The sequence below is a fragment of the Hyperolius riggenbachi genome, chromosome 1, assembly GCF_040937935.1.
Source record: "Hyperolius riggenbachi isolate aHypRig1 chromosome 1, aHypRig1.pri, whole genome shotgun sequence".
Lineage (NCBI taxonomy): Eukaryota > Metazoa > Chordata > Amphibia > Anura > Hyperoliidae > Hyperolius > Hyperolius riggenbachi.
The window spans coordinates 262750895-262766513 of NC_090646.1; the positions used below are offsets into that span (position 1 = coordinate 262750895).

The window sequence follows — 15619 nt, forward strand, 5'->3', positions numbered from 1 at the left end:
CCAGAGCCCCCCAAAACTAAAACAAACAGTTTTACCATCATGAATCTCATCTTAAAGAGTGAATAGCATAACAGAGGCACAGATAGAGCCCAGTGTTGCAGTAACGTATGTAAGCCCCCTAGGACAGGAGCCCACTATTTATGTGAAGTAGATTGAACTTCCGGAGGTTCAGGAGGAGCGATCAGAGTTGTGCTGTGTATAGTTGGTGCAGCTCTCAATTTCCATGCAGGACGGCTAGGATATATGGAGACAAAGTGGGAGAAAGCGCACTCAGTGTGTGGATTATGAAAAGTGGCCAGCCGACCGTAGAATGATCTCACCTCAGTGTAGTGCTGGTTAGCCCATATGGGTGTCCCAGCTCGCAGGCTTTGTCCCTTTGAGCCAGGGACCAGGCTCCTGGCAACCGGAATTCCTTTGTTCCTCTCCTCTCGCAGCTGTGGATAGCACCACTCGCCTTGCAGTCACCAGCGTTCTGCACAATGCAGGTGCTCAGTGGCTATGGCGGGCGCCAATTAAATCACTTTCCTGTGCCTGTTTTGATCTACCAGTCATACTGGGGAGTCCCAGGTGCGGTCCGGAGCCTCCCTGGGTTAAGGTAACCCGCAACCATACAGCAGGATGGCAGTATCAGGATTTGGTGTGGAGGAGCTCAGCGCCACATGTCTTCTCACTCCGCCATCTTGCCACCAAAACTGAGAGTTTAGAATATTCTTACTTGGGGTGTGGCCTGTGGTCAGTGGTGGAGTTTAGGGTACCAGAATGCCTGTGGCTATGGGTCCCTGAGTTGTAAATCTGCCCCTGGCTCCACCACATTAGACCATTTAACTAAGTCAAGATTGCATTGATAGAGTAGTACCAATTTCAGGAAGACCTAGTTGGTAAGCAAAGAGAGACCAGGAGCCCAATGGTGTACTATTATTAGTTATGGGAGTATATAGCTTTATACTCACCAGGATGGGTTGCACATCCCTGCAACCACCGTAAAAGCTTTTGGGGAATAAACCGTCCCTGCTCAGCTTTCCAGGTCCTGCCGGATGCTGGATGGTCGTTCTCCTAGATGTATTTTTGGGTAAAACTATTACCTCCCAGAGAAAGTCTGACCGGGAATTTGTGGTGGTGGAGGTGCCCAAATTATTGAATAAAAGGTAATAAAAATTGTAAAAATCTTACCTCTCCACATGATAGGACATGATCAGAGGCACCCATACTCTAAAGCACATTGTTCCAAGGCACTATGTATTGACCTGAGGAAGCAGGCTAGTACCGTGAAACGTGTTGTCTATCTGTGTTTTGTATAAAAACTTTTTACAGTTGAAATGGTGTTCTATCTTCTGGAGAGGTAAGAGAGCACCTCTGTTTTTATGATTTTTATAACCTTTTATCCAATAATTTGGACACCTCCATCATCACCAATTCCCAGTTTTCAAAAAGTGTTGACAGATTACACATTTATATAATTAATAGTATACCTATTTAAGTAAGCCATTCCTCCCATATTGAGTAAAATTTATCAGAAAGATCTAAACTGCAATAATGCATTTTTCCCATTAACATAATGACATCCACCCTCCCCTTCACTAGCTGTATGGAAAGGGTGTTGAACTGTTTACCGTCTGCAGTTTCCAGTGAATTTCCGCTGTTGGCGTCCGTGGCGAACAGCGAACATTTGGCATGTTCGACCCGACCCCTATCCATTATCATTGAGCTAAATTTTGACCCCTTACCTCACAGTCAGAAGACACATGGCAGCCAGTCAGCTAGCATCCTCTCCAGGACCCCCACACCCCCTATTAAAAAGCAGTCGCGGTGGCCATATTGGATTCATTCTCTTCTGGCTGCTGTTAGTGAGAGTAGGGCTAGACTTGCTGCAGATAGGCAGGGAATGCATTAGTTAGGCCTGTGTTCTTGTTCATCACTGACTACTTGCTGAAAGCACCCCAAATAGCCTTTTTGAGGACTAGTACATTGGTCTCCTGTGTTTTTTTGTGTGTTTGACACTCCACAACCCACTGACACCCATAGCTGTGCACACTTCTGCTATTTGTTGCCACATTAAAAAGAAACTCCAACCTAGAATTGAACTTTATCCCAATCAGTAGCTGATACCCCCTTTTACATGAGAAATATAATGATTTTCACAAACAGACCATCAGGGGGCGCTGTATGACTGATTTTGTGCTGAAACCCCTCCCACAAGAAGCTTTGGGTACCGCGGTACCCTGGGCAAACTGCCACAATGTAACAATGTTCACAGACAGGAAATGGCTGTTTACAGCTGTCTCTAACAGCCAAAACAGCTAGGAGCAGCTACATAACCTGCCCACAGTAACAATGTCACCATGTAATACATGTCAGAATGTGAATCTGGGAGAGGAAAGATTTTACAATGAGCAAACACTGACTAAATAATTTATACATAATTATGGTAAAAAATGAAGCACTTTTTTTACGACATTATTTTCACTGGAGTTCCTCTTTAATTTGCAGGCACCGAGTACCACTCCAGTGCATTATTTTTCACTGTATCCATATAGTACTATTGCATTTCTCTGTGTGTGACACTCTACAGCCCACTGACACCCAGAGCTGTGCACACTACTGCTATTGTGGCCACATTAAGTTGCAGGCACAGAGTACCACTCCAGTGCATTATTTATAGGAATGTAATATGATTTCTGCTCTTTAGCGATTAAAACATAGCTGTGTCAACTCCGTCATTTTTGGTGGGACTTTTGGCATGGATTTCCCTCCAGCATGCCACAGTCCAGGTGTTAAACCCCTTGAAACAACTTTTCCATCACTTTTGTGGCCAGAAAGTCTTTACAGGTTTTAAAATTCGCCTGCTCATTGAAGTCTATGGCAGTTCACTGGGATTGCATGTATGTAAACCTTTGCGGAAGTTCGCGTTCGCAAACCCAAAATGTTATGTTCGGGCCATCTCTACTCAGGATATCTGAGCTGGGAGCAAGTAGTAGAGCCAGAAGCAGGACAACTGGGCCTGGAGAGCTGCAGAACTTTAGGCGTCGCCATAGGCACCCATACAAATATTGTTTACAGCAGGACATTTGGGTGCCTGATATAATTTTTATTTGTATGGGTGCCTATGATGGCACCCAATATTTAGCCTTTTTTGCAATGTGTTTGCAACTCAGGGCAGATGGTTAAGGTTAGGTGTCTGTGGGATGGGGGGGAGGGGGCTTAAGTTTAGGTGTGGGAAGGGTTAAGGTTAGGGATCAGGAAGGGAGATTTAAGGTTTAAGGTTAGGTGTTGGGGTGAAGAGGGGTTAGGCTTTAGGAAGGGGGAGGGTCCAGTGTGAGAGAAGTATTAGGTTTAGCTGTTGTAAGATAACCATAAAATCACTGTAAAATGAACCCTACTCCCCCATGTCCATGCATTGAAAATTCTCAGCTGTCCTACTGGTGCGACTCCTGGTGTCTTCCGCTATCACCCCGTTACCACGACTGCTGTACCATGAGGCAGGTGCAGCACATCACAACTGTGCCTTGTGCTACATGGTACAGGCATGCACGGTAATGAGAGTGGAGGGACATCTAACATTTGGGGGGAATTCGGTCAAAGGCTTGTTGCCTATATTGAATGCGATATTGAATGCAGTACCAATCAAGCACTTTTGACCAAGATTTTCCAGCACATCTGATCAATGCATTCCACCTATTTCCTCCAAAGATCAATCGAATCATCAATCGGGCACACACCGATTTTCATCCAATTAACAAAATCGCTTGATATACGGCCACCTATAGTGTATGGGGAGGGTGCACATCCTGCTGTCTACTTTCTTCTCCATTTTGGCCATTGAATGGTTGGGAACACAAATTAAATTTTCTATTACTGTGCATAACTTTTCAGCACAAGCCAGTTATCCAAATCAACATTGCCATTTTATTATAAAGCTTCAAACTTTTTAACCTACGTAAAGATTTTTTATGTTTTTCTAAATATACAGTAAATGTTGAATGAGGTGGTGCCAATGGTGCGTGTGTGTGACGTCTACTGCAAGGGCTTTTGCTTCTAATTTATTTTTCATACTCATTAAACTAATTGAAGTTTGAAAAGCATGTATTGTTATTGTATCTGTTCCCTTTTTGCTGTAAAAACAGTTTCCCTTAACCTGTTTCCGACCACGTCACGCCAATGGGCGTGGCCACGGCGGCAGCCCCAGGACCGCCTAACGCCGATTGGCATAAAGTCCTGGGGCTTACATTTGCAGGAGATCGCGCGCACGCTGTGCGCGCATCTCCTGCTTGGGGGGCGGAGCTCCGCCCCGCCTTCAGTCTCCGAGCGGCTATTGCCGCTCGGGAGACTGTTAGATGGCGATCACGCCGTCTATTTATATGATGCAGCGCTGTGATCAGCAGCAGCACTGCACTGGGGACAGCCGTGTGACACGGCTGTCCCCCTGGGGGACAAGAGAGCGATCGGCTCTCATAGGCAGAAGTCTATGAGAGCTGATCGCCGTGATTGGCTGGCTGGGGGAAGGGAGGGAGGGAAGGAAGGATTTTAAAGGAACAGGTCTTTTTTTAAAAAAAAACACAAACAAAAATATTAATTTAAAAAAAATAAACATGGGGGAGCGATCAGACCCCACCAACAGAGAGCTCTGTTGGTGGGGAGAAAAGGGGGGGGGATCACTTGTGTGCTATGGTGTGCGGCCCTGCAGCTTGGCCTTAAAGCTGCAGTGGCCTTTTTTTTAACTAAAAATGGTCTGGTCACTAGGGGGGTTTAGCCCTGCAGTCCTCAAGTGGTTAAAGGAGACACTTAGCCTAGCTCCTTGAATTACAGCTGGGTGTTACTAATGAATACAGTAATCGTTCATCCATTTGCAGTATTGTTTTTGCTGCAACTACCTCGGATAACAACAGCCATCAGTTTTACTGTACATGGCATCCAGTCTTTACAATGACAGTAAGAATCTGTGGAGATCTGATCTGTCCATGACAAGGGTGAGTGTGTAGTATGAAGTGCTTGAATTGATGCTATGCAGTAAAACAACATCAACATTTGATGGTCCTCATTGACTATATTGATATTTGGTACTATTACTCCTAGATACATCTAAATACTTGTCCTTTTTATGTCGGAGCTAAAATGTGACACTGACAGTCTCTAGGCTGCCATATGGTATGGACAGTGACTGAGTACTGCACTGTCAGTGTCGCTCATTCTGCCGCAGTCTGGGTCTCAGTATAGCCCCCAGTCAATATATCAGTGTCATTTTATGTTACCAGCCAGTGTCACAATACAGCCATGGGCAATGTCAGCATCTCAGTGTGACTACAGTAACTGTCACCATTATATGGTGACAGACAACGCCAATGGTTTTATGCAGCCCTAACCAGTGTCCCAGCACAGTCACCAGTCAGCACCGCAGTTCGGCTTGCAGTCAGTGTCAGTATCACAATATGGCCCTGTTGCTTTCAGTGTCCCAAAACAGGTTTTTAGGTAGTGTCTGTTTATCACTATCAGTAACCCATAGTCAGTGTCAATATTACAGTACAACACTCAGTCACTGTTCATACCATAGGGCAGCGTAGACAACGTCAGTGTCACATTTCAGCTCCAACATAAAAAGGAAAGGTATGGAGATGTATCTAAGAGTAAAAGTACCAAATATCAATATAGTCAATGAGGAGGACCATCAAATGTTGACGTTGTTTTACTGCATAGCATCAATTCAAGCACTTCATACTACACACTCACCCTTGTGATGGACAGATCAGATCTCCACTGATTCATGCTGTCATTATATAGACTGTATGCCGTGTAAAACTGATGGCTGTTGTTATCCTAGGTAGTTGCAGCAAAAACAATGCTGCAAATGGATGACAAATTACTGTATTCATTAATAACACCCAGCTGTATTTCAAGGAGCTAGGCTAATTGTCTCCTTTAACCACTTGCCGACCGCGCACTCATAACGGTACTGCGTCGCCAGCTGCAGGCTGATTAATCAGGAAGCAGCCGCTCGCGCGAGCGGCTGCTTCCTGTCAATTCACGGCGGGGGGCTCCGTGAATAGCCTGCGGGCCGCCAATCGCGGCTCGCAGGCTAAATGTAAACACAAGCGGAAATAATCTGCTTTGTTTACATTGTACGTCGCTGCTGCGCAGCAGCGCCGTAAGGCAGATCGGCGATCCCCGGCCAATCAGCGGCCGGGGATCGCCGCCATGTGACAGGGGACAGCCTGTCACTGGCTGCACAGGACGGGTAGCGTCCTGTGCAGCCCCGATCTCCGGGGGGGGGAGCAGGTAGGAGAGGGAGGGGGGAATTTCGCCGCGGAGGGGGGCTTTGAGGTGCCCCCCCCGCCAGCCACACGCAGGCAGGAGAGATCGGACCCCCCCAGCACATCATCCCCCTAGTGGGGAAAAAAGGGGGGCAATCTGATCTCTCTGCCTGCTACCTGATCTGTGCTGGGGGCTGCAGCCCACCCAGCACAGATCACTAAACACAGCGCTGGTCCTTAAGGGGGGGTAAAGGGTGGGTCATCAAGTGGTTAAGGGAAACTATTTTTACAGCAAATGATGAACAGATACAACAACAATACATGCTTTTCAAACTTCAACCAGTATGAAAAATAACCTAAATTAGAAGCAAAAGCCCTTGATGCAGTAGGCGTCACACACAGAAGCGCACCATTGACACCACCTCATTCAACATTTATATTTAAAAAAACATAAAAATGTTTACGTAAGTTAAAAAGTTTGAAGCTTTATAATAAAATGGCAATGTTGATTTGGATAACTGGCTTGTGCTGAAAGTTATGCACTGTAATAGCAAATTTCATTTAGGTTCCCAACCATTCAATGGCCAAAACGGAGAAGAAAGTAGACAGCAGGATGTGCACCCTTCATGCACTAAAGGTGGCCGTATATCAAGCGATTTCGCAAATTGGATGAAAATCGGTGTGTGCCCGATCGATGATTTGATAGATTTTTGGACAAAATTGGTGGAATGCATTGATCAGATGTGCTGGAAAATCTTGGTCAAAATTGCTTGATTGGTACTGCATTCAATATAGGCAACAAGCCTTTGACCGAATTCCCCCCAAATGTTAGATGTCCCTCCACTCTCATTACCGTGCATGCCTGTACCATGTAGCACCAGGCACAGTTGTGATGTGCTGCACCTGCCTCGTGGTACAGCAGTCGTGGTAACGGGGTGATAGCGGAGGACACCAGGAGTCGCACCAGTAGGACAGCTGAGAATTTTCAATGCATGGACATGGGGGAGTAGGGTTCATTTTACAATGATTTTATGGTTCATTTACAACAGCTAAACCTAATACTTCTCTCACACTGGACACCCCCCCTTTCCAATGCCTAGCCACCTCCTCCCCCCCCCCATCGCCTAACCTTAAACTCCCCCTTCCTGATGCCTAACCTTAAGCCCCTCCCCCCCCCCCCCGACACCTAACTTTAACCATCCCCCCTGAGTTGCAAACACGCTGCAAAAAAAGCTAAATATTAGGTGCCATCATAGGCACCCATACAAACAAAGTTTATAATAGGCACCCAAATGTCCTGCTGTAAACAATATTTGTATGGGTGCCTATGGCGGTGCCTAAAGTTCTGCAGCTCTCCAGGCCCAATTGTCCTGCTTCTGGCTCCACTACTTGCTCCCAACTCAGATATCCTGAGTGTCTTCCACAAATTATGTAGATTTTTTTTTATTGGAGCCTTCTGGGGATCACTAAACACTGGAAGTCCAGCACCCTTTCCATACAGCTAGTGAAGGGGAGGGTGGAAGTCATTATGTTAATGGGAAAAATGCATTATTTCAGTTTAGATTCTTTCTGATAAATTTTACTCAATTTGGGAGGAATGACTTACTTAAATAGGTATTAATTATGTAAGTGTGTAATCAGTCAAAACTTTTTTAAAACATAGGAATTTGTGATGATGGAGGCGTCCAAATTATTGGATAAAAGGTCATAAAAATCATAAAAACAGAGGTGTTCTCTTACCTCTCCTGAAGATAGGACACCAGTTCAAATGGAAAAAGTTTTTATTCACAACACAGATAGACAACATGTTTCACGGTACTAGCCTGCTTCCTCAGGTCAATACACAGTGCCTTGGAACAATTGTGCATTAGAGTATGGGTGTCTCTTATCATGTCCTATCTTGTGGAGAGGCAAGATTTTTACGATTTTTATTACCTTTTATTCAATAATCTGGGCGCCTCCATCCACACAAATTCCCAGTCAGACTTCTTCTGGGAGTTAATAGTTTTACCCAAAAATACATCTAGGAGAGCGACCATCCAGCATCCAGCAGGACCTGGAAAGCTGAGCAGGGACGGTTTATTACCCAAAAGCTTTTACGGTGGTTGCAGGGATCTGCAACAAATCCTGGTAAGTATAAAGCTATATACTTACAAATTACTCCTATAACTAACAATAGTGCACCATTGGGCTCCTGGTCTCCCTTTGCTTACCAACTAGGTATTCCTGGAATCCACCATGTGAAACACCAAAACCTTTGCATACTTTTCATAAATTGGTACTACTCTTTCAATGCAATCCTGACTTAGTTTAATAGTCTAATGTGGTGGAGCAATTTGTGCCTATTGTTCTTTCTCTGTTTTTTTCAAGTCTTTTGATGTCTTTCTCCCTGAAAATTTAAAGGGAACTTAGCACAAAATTGTAAAAATATGTCAAACGAAACTGAGTGGGCTTTTTTGTAGGCCCCGCCTATATGAAGGCCTCTATATTCTCTCACTGGGTGCTGCAGAACCGCAGGTTGAAAACTATATTGTGCATCCCTGGATGCCTCAACGGATTCCGGGGATTTGTGATGCATGCTAGGAGACGTAGTTCCCATTGATCTCATTACATCACCTGGCCAGAAGATGTAACCATATCAATGAACTACATTAACCGGCATGCAATGCACAGTCCTGGCATGCTTTGGGAATGCACAGGAATTTTAACTCTCAGGGGGAGATTAATTTAGTTTGATTGCTGCACATAGGAGCACCTAGGTACTTGGTATACTTAAAAAACAATGGTTAGCTTCAGGTGTGATCTTGTAAACGTGATTCAGTGTCATCCACGTGCCCGCTGAATTGAAGGTATCTATTGTCTTTTTATTATCTGGTAAGAAGAAGACATTAGCTTAACAGTATTTTTTTGTGTGGACAAGAGCTTTAAAGGACAACTGTAGTGAGAGGTGTATGGAGGATGCCATATTTACTTTTAGTATTTAGTATTTCCTTTTAAGCAGTACCAGTTACCTGGCTATCCTGCTAATCCTCGGCCTCTAATACTTTTAGCCATAGACCCTCAACAAGCATGCAGCAGATCAGGTGTTGTTTCTGGCATTTTGTCAGATCTGACAAGATTAGCTTCATGCTTGTTTCAGGTGTGATTCAAACACTAATGCAGCCAAATAGACCAGTAGGGCTTCCAGGCAATTGGTATTGCTTAAAGCAGTAGGATCAGCCATACTACGCCAGGGAAAAAAAACGCATATGGAAGTAGATAAACACTTGATCTACTTACATAACACATGTATTGTACTGTCCACGTTTTGATTTCAGTGAATGTTATATAGTAAATGACGAGAATTCTGTTCCTGGTGGGGGCCATGTCTTTTGCCCACAGTTAAGGCTAACTCGTGATGTCATTTCAGCGCTTTACTTTTTTTCTTGTCTCCTCCAATCGCTGAGTCGCCTCAGCCTTGCTTGTAAACACAAGTGAGTAGGGGATTAGGTTTCAGATAAGCAGCTGGCAGGGAAATAAAGGAAAGAGGAGGAATACATTATAGATAAAAAGGACCCCCAGCATGCAATTCTTTGGCACCGACTACTAAAGAGCCAGTGCTCCTTAAGTATGTGATAACTCCAAATCATAACAGCAGAAAAAGTTTTGCAAGTTTTGAATGCAGGATTAGCATCTTTATCACTTAATACACTCAGACCAGTTGCTGTTGAAATTTTATTCTTATGGTGACGATACCGCTTTAAAAGGAAATAAAAATGGCAGCCTTCATATACCTTTCACTACAGTTGTCCTTTAATAGGGCAAAGCTGTACAAAATCCACAATAGCATTGTGTTTAGCATTAGTTCTTGTTTTATATGAGAATAGAGGATCCTGTCGTTTTTGTAGATGAAATGTGTTTGGGGGGATTTGTTGGAGTAAAGTGACATTTTAGGTAAATGCCATTTACATAGATAAACATAACCTATTATTTGCAGCTTGTTTATAACAGTTTGCTAATTCAGGGCCAAAGAACAGATCATGAAATCTGCGAATAAACATGGACCCTGTATTTTGAAACTTGTGTATTTACTTAAAGGGAACTGTTGTCTTTCAGCCTTTGTTCTGCTAACACTGCAGATTTTTATTAGGGAAAATGTCCACGCTCATTTTAAATGCTTAGTATGCGCATAAAGAATGATTTAAAAGTGATTTTTTATTTTATTATGCATTTCTATGGTTGTGACATGGTTTCCATAGTGCTTTTCACAGTACTGAGAGCATTGCTTTGCACTTGGGGGGTACGAATAATATACCCAGGGAACAAGCAGATTTAATTTGTAAACTTTAGGATTTTTCCATGTCCTGTAATTATTTTTGGTTTGAGGGTTCTTTTTATTTGCAGAAAAGGGGAGTGGCTATGGGGGCCAAGCATGCACCAAGTATAGCGAACCTGTACATTTTTGAGTGGGAGTGTTTTGGAAAATATTTATAGACGGCTGTCTATTCATATGGCAGGGGGACAAAACCTCTCTAACCTCATTCATTACATCCATTAATAGTAACAACTGGAATTTGGAATTCTCTGTCAGTTATAGCAAAACTGATGTACATTTTTTGGATTTGAATATTTTTTATTGAAAATGGGGAATTGAAGACTAAATGCTATTTTAAGGAGAGTGACAGAAATTCGTATATTGATTCGACCAGCTGTCATCATACCCCTTGGCTACAGAACATTCCTAGAGGCCAATTTTGTAGGGTGCGCAGGAATTGCAAAAAAGACTCAGACTATTGGATGCAATCAGAGACCCTACAACATCGATTTATTGAAAAGGGTTACATTAGAGATCTGATTCAAAATGAGAGGCTGAAAGTATTGAAGGAAGGTATAGAGGTTAGATTAAAGAAAAAAGCCCCTGTGGCCACACCATCCACTGCCAAATCGGAGTTCTCCTTTATCACTACATATTCTCGGGATCATAGAAAAATGAAGAAGATGCTTACCGAGAACTGGGGTATCTTGAAGGAGGACCCTATTATAGGCCCTGTACTACCAGAGAAACCTAAGATAATTTACAGGAGGCCACAGAACTTGGGGGACAAAATTGTAAAAAATTGCATTAAGAGAGTAAGACCACCTATGTTCCCTACGCTGAAAGACTTTTTCCCCTGTAAAAAACTGAACAAGTGCAAAATTAGTGAATATGGCGGCTGCAAGATGACTACTTTTACTTCCACTCATAGTGGCAAGAGATTTGTTATTGACCAATTTATAACATGCAATTCAATCAATGTAGTATATGTATTGGAGTGTCCGTGCGGCCTGCAATATGTGGGCCGCACGGGCAGACGTGTGAAGAAAAGATGCTCTGAACATATCTATAACATAGGGCACCCTGAGAAAAAAGCACACAGTGTCCCTGACCCTGATCCTACGTATCCGATGTTACGGAATCGATTTGATAAAACCACATTGGAGAGGGGGCAGTGTGATAAAGTCCTTATCGCAGCTGGAGACCTGTTGGATTTTCCAACTACAAACTCTTGCACCCAACGGTCTCAATGCTAATATCGATCTGAACTGTTTCATAAAGGATGAATGAATTGGAATAAGTCCTGGATTGTAGATTCACTCGCTGTTTATTGTGCTGCTTATAATGTCTGAAGCATTTTTATTATATTTTTTAATTGTGTAGAAATTTGTTGTGCTTTTATGGTTTTAGTGTACACATATGTCTTAATTTGATTTTATTGGTTTTTATTTCAATTTGTGCTAACTCCCTGAAGAATGTGAAGGGAGGAGTTGTGTTTATAAAAGTAACCTCCTAATCATGTAGCCACACCCCTGACGAAGGCGAGAACCGAAACTCGAGTCGGGTAGTGGAGGCTACGCTGCAATAATGCTAAATAAACAAGAATATGTCTAGTAAGTAGCTCCCCCGTGTGTGGCTGGCTTTGTATAGCACTATTGCCACTTATTCTATTACAGCTCTGAGCGCTGCAGTACTCTGACATCTAGTCAGCAGCCACCGACAACCAATGTGACATGCAAGAGAGCGGAAGCCGGAAGTTCGGGCAGTCACGTGATCGGGGAAGCCACCCAGCTGCACCAGAGAGCGGAGCTCGTACGGCGGACGGTGCTGCTGCTATTCTAGCAGTTCAGCCCTTGGATGTCGGGATTACAGCAAGTAAAGTAACACTCCTGGGCACATTGTGTGGATCCTGAGGTGGGAAACCATCGAGACAGGTACTGTTTTGCTATCATTCCCTGAATCACTGCTAATCAGCAGAGTGGTTGATTTCTGCGCTGAGGTACTTTGTTTTTATTGATCTTCACTTTGGGCTTTGGAGCCAGCCCACCTTACAGCTGCAGTACTATCCTATTGCGCTCCTTTCATTGTTTTAACTTTTCACAGTACTTAGACCATATCACATCACTAACTAATTCTCAGTGGGGTTCTTTCATTTTTGCTCTAACTTTATTCCTTGCTTCACCAATATAGGATTGCAAGAAATGTCTCACTCAAGCTACTACATTCTTCACATGAAAAGATGAGTTTTCCTAGACTATCTTACATATTGAATGACTCCCAAAGAGCTTCCCAGTGCTCAGAGAAGGAGAGCTGAAGGGGTCTGAATTACAAGTTTTCTGCTTCTCTTCCCTATGTGCTCCCATCACAGAGACAGACAGGGACAGTGTTCTCTGCAGCAAGGTGCATTTTTAGTGACAGAGAGTACAATGCTCACGTTACACGTTTGTGTACCAACAGGCCTTTTCAGCATCCAACTGGACAACTTTTTCTGTTCTAGAAGATGTTTCATCAGTCGTAAGGTGCGTACACACCTTTGACTCATGTCCTCCATCAGGGATTATAAACAGATCCACTTGGGCGACATCGCTAGGTCGGCCTGTACAAACAAGTGTCAGCTGTGTAGCTGACAATGCGTTCTGTTGCTATACGGAGGGGGTGACAGAGTGGCACGTGCATGATGTCACATGGGGGGAGCTGCGTGCACAAAGTTGGCCGCCACTTGTCCAAGTCAATCAGCCCAGATTGCTTGCAAAGTGGTGGTCGGGGGTGCTGTACTCACGCTTATCATTATCAGCCCACTTAGCTGACTTTAGTCAGGTGTGTGTACGAGGCTCTACACAGTAGTTTCTTCACTTCTTGAAAGTGAAAAAGCTTCCTAGGCATTTTTTATATGTATAGCTAACCATTAACTTAACTCAATCTAGGTAACTGAGACGGTTATGTAGATGTTAATTAAGAGCCTGAGTAAAGGTCTGTGCTAAAGGTAACCTTACATCTAGAGATGATGGGAAGATTCGGCCAAGAGACAAATCTCTCTCTGAGGAAATCTGATTAGAGGGAGATCTATCTGCTACCCATACTCCGCAGGCCATTTCCTGATCAATTTCAGCATGAAATCTCTCGGGAATATGCCAAGTCCGCCGTGTCTGCCGCATCACCACTGACCCCCTAGCGTATAAATGTACATGTGCATTTATACATTACCGCGCAGTGCCCATCCGTCTTTGAGAGTCCCTGCTCTTCTATTAGCGGCATAAATGCTGCCGGTGCAAAGCATGCGGTGCATTTTGGCCCGATGGTTGCATCATCGAGCGGGCATGCTCTTGGCAGCACCAATTTTTATCTTATTGGATAATAATTATCCAATCAGATGATCGATAGGCCGCCAAGTTTAGAGATGTATGGGCACCTTAACTCCAAAGTGTCTAGGCAAACAAAATAAAATAGCATTGTATTCTGATAAAAAATTGTGTCTAAAGGGTGGTACTGCACCACCCCTCCCGGATATTCACATCACGATCAACAGCACTATCCATGCCCTCATCATCTCCCGCCTTGACTATTGCAATGCCCTACTGTCTGGCCTCCCCTTGAAATGCAGTGCACACCTTCAATCAGTCATGAATGCAGCAGCTAGACTCATCTATTCTTCTCACCACTCTGCTTCCACTTCTCCCTTTTTTGAAGCCCTACACTGGCTACCTATCTGCTTCTAAATCAGTTTTAAGATTCTGTGTGGGGTTTAGAAATTTGTGCATAAGAGAGAGATCCTGCCAAAAGCTAGCAATGTAAAGGGTGGGGAGGAACACATAAGGTAGGGCTGTGGAAAAGGTGCTTGGCTGAAAGAGTTAAAGCGTGGTAGATTGGGGGGGGGGAGGTCATTTTAAAGAAGTGTGCTTTAAAGGCTTGCTTGAAGGTGTTGATGAAGGAAGGGGAGAGTCTGTGTGTGTGTGTGTGTGTGTGTGGGGGGGGGGGGGGGGTGGAAGGGAGTTCCCCAGAGTGGGGGCGACTCTTGAGAAGTCTTATAGGCGTGGATGGAAATGAGGAATGTGTGGGGTGGTCAGGTGGAGATCATTGGAGGACAAGAGGGACAGGCAGGTATTTATCTGTAGACAAGCTCAGAGATGTAGATCTCTGAGCTTGTCTACAGATAAGTACCTGCCTGCCCCTCTTGTCCTCCAATGATCTCCATCTGACCACCCCACACATTCCTCATTTCCATCCACGCCTACAAGACTTCTCAAGAGTTAACTTTCAGGCATGCAAGTGACAGTTTCTCTCTTGTCAGACGCTTTTGGATTATACCCTTTCCCTCACTGATATGAAACTTTAGCCATAAAACTCTTTCCTACTAAAAATAGCTTTTGTCAGCAGTGTATAGATAAAAAAGGTCAATAGTTAATTTATTTTAGATCTGTGACCCTTGATAGACTGCTATTCAGTAGAGACAATAGAAAATTAAATGTACTTTGCAAATGTTTAGACATAAAATAAAATTATGGGATATCTAAATAAAAGGGTCATTTTTTTAGGAGTAGGAAGATAGATACAATCATAAATAACAGAAAACCGAGAGCCCAATATAGTGTAGTATGTATTGGAGAATGGGAGAGAATATGTGAAATGTAAGTATTATACATACAAACCTGGGTTAGCTCCAAGGTAACCACTGTAGAAGCAGGTGGGGAGAACAAGCCTGTCCCCACTCAGGACTAAGAAGTCGCTCTCTGTAGATAGAAGAAAAAGGAGGGTGTAACACCCTTCCACCAAGGGTGGATATCTTGATATATAGAGAGATGTACAGAGGCGCCAGAAGGGTAAAAATCACTAAAAACGTTTAAAATGTTAGGGTGACGGTGGTGGACCTGCCAGCCCCAAAACAGACACAACTGCTGTTGATTGAAGTAAAACACAATTTATTCACATACTCCTAAAACAAGTGGCAACGCGTTTCGCAGGTCAAAGCCCGCTTCATCAGGCAATAAGCAACAGGAGTATCACACAGCACGGGGTCCAATCAAAGCTTGGCACCTCTGTGAATAAATGATTAATTAAATCATAAATGATTGTTTTGGGCAAGCCC

The 15619-nt window shown here is 43.7% G+C and overlaps 1 long non-coding RNA gene across 1 annotated transcript in view; it reads left to right on the forward strand.

Moving 5' to 3' along the window:
• Positions 1-13042, forward strand: part of LOC137504886 (uncharacterized) — a 101602-nt gene extending 88560 nt beyond the window's left edge. Inside the window, exon 5 of the long non-coding RNA XR_011019516.1 lies at positions 12213-13042. This is a non-coding gene — a long non-coding RNA (uncharacterized lncRNA). The remainder of the gene's footprint in view (positions 1-12212) is intronic.
• The last annotated feature ends 2577 nt before the right edge of the window (positions 13043-15619 follow it).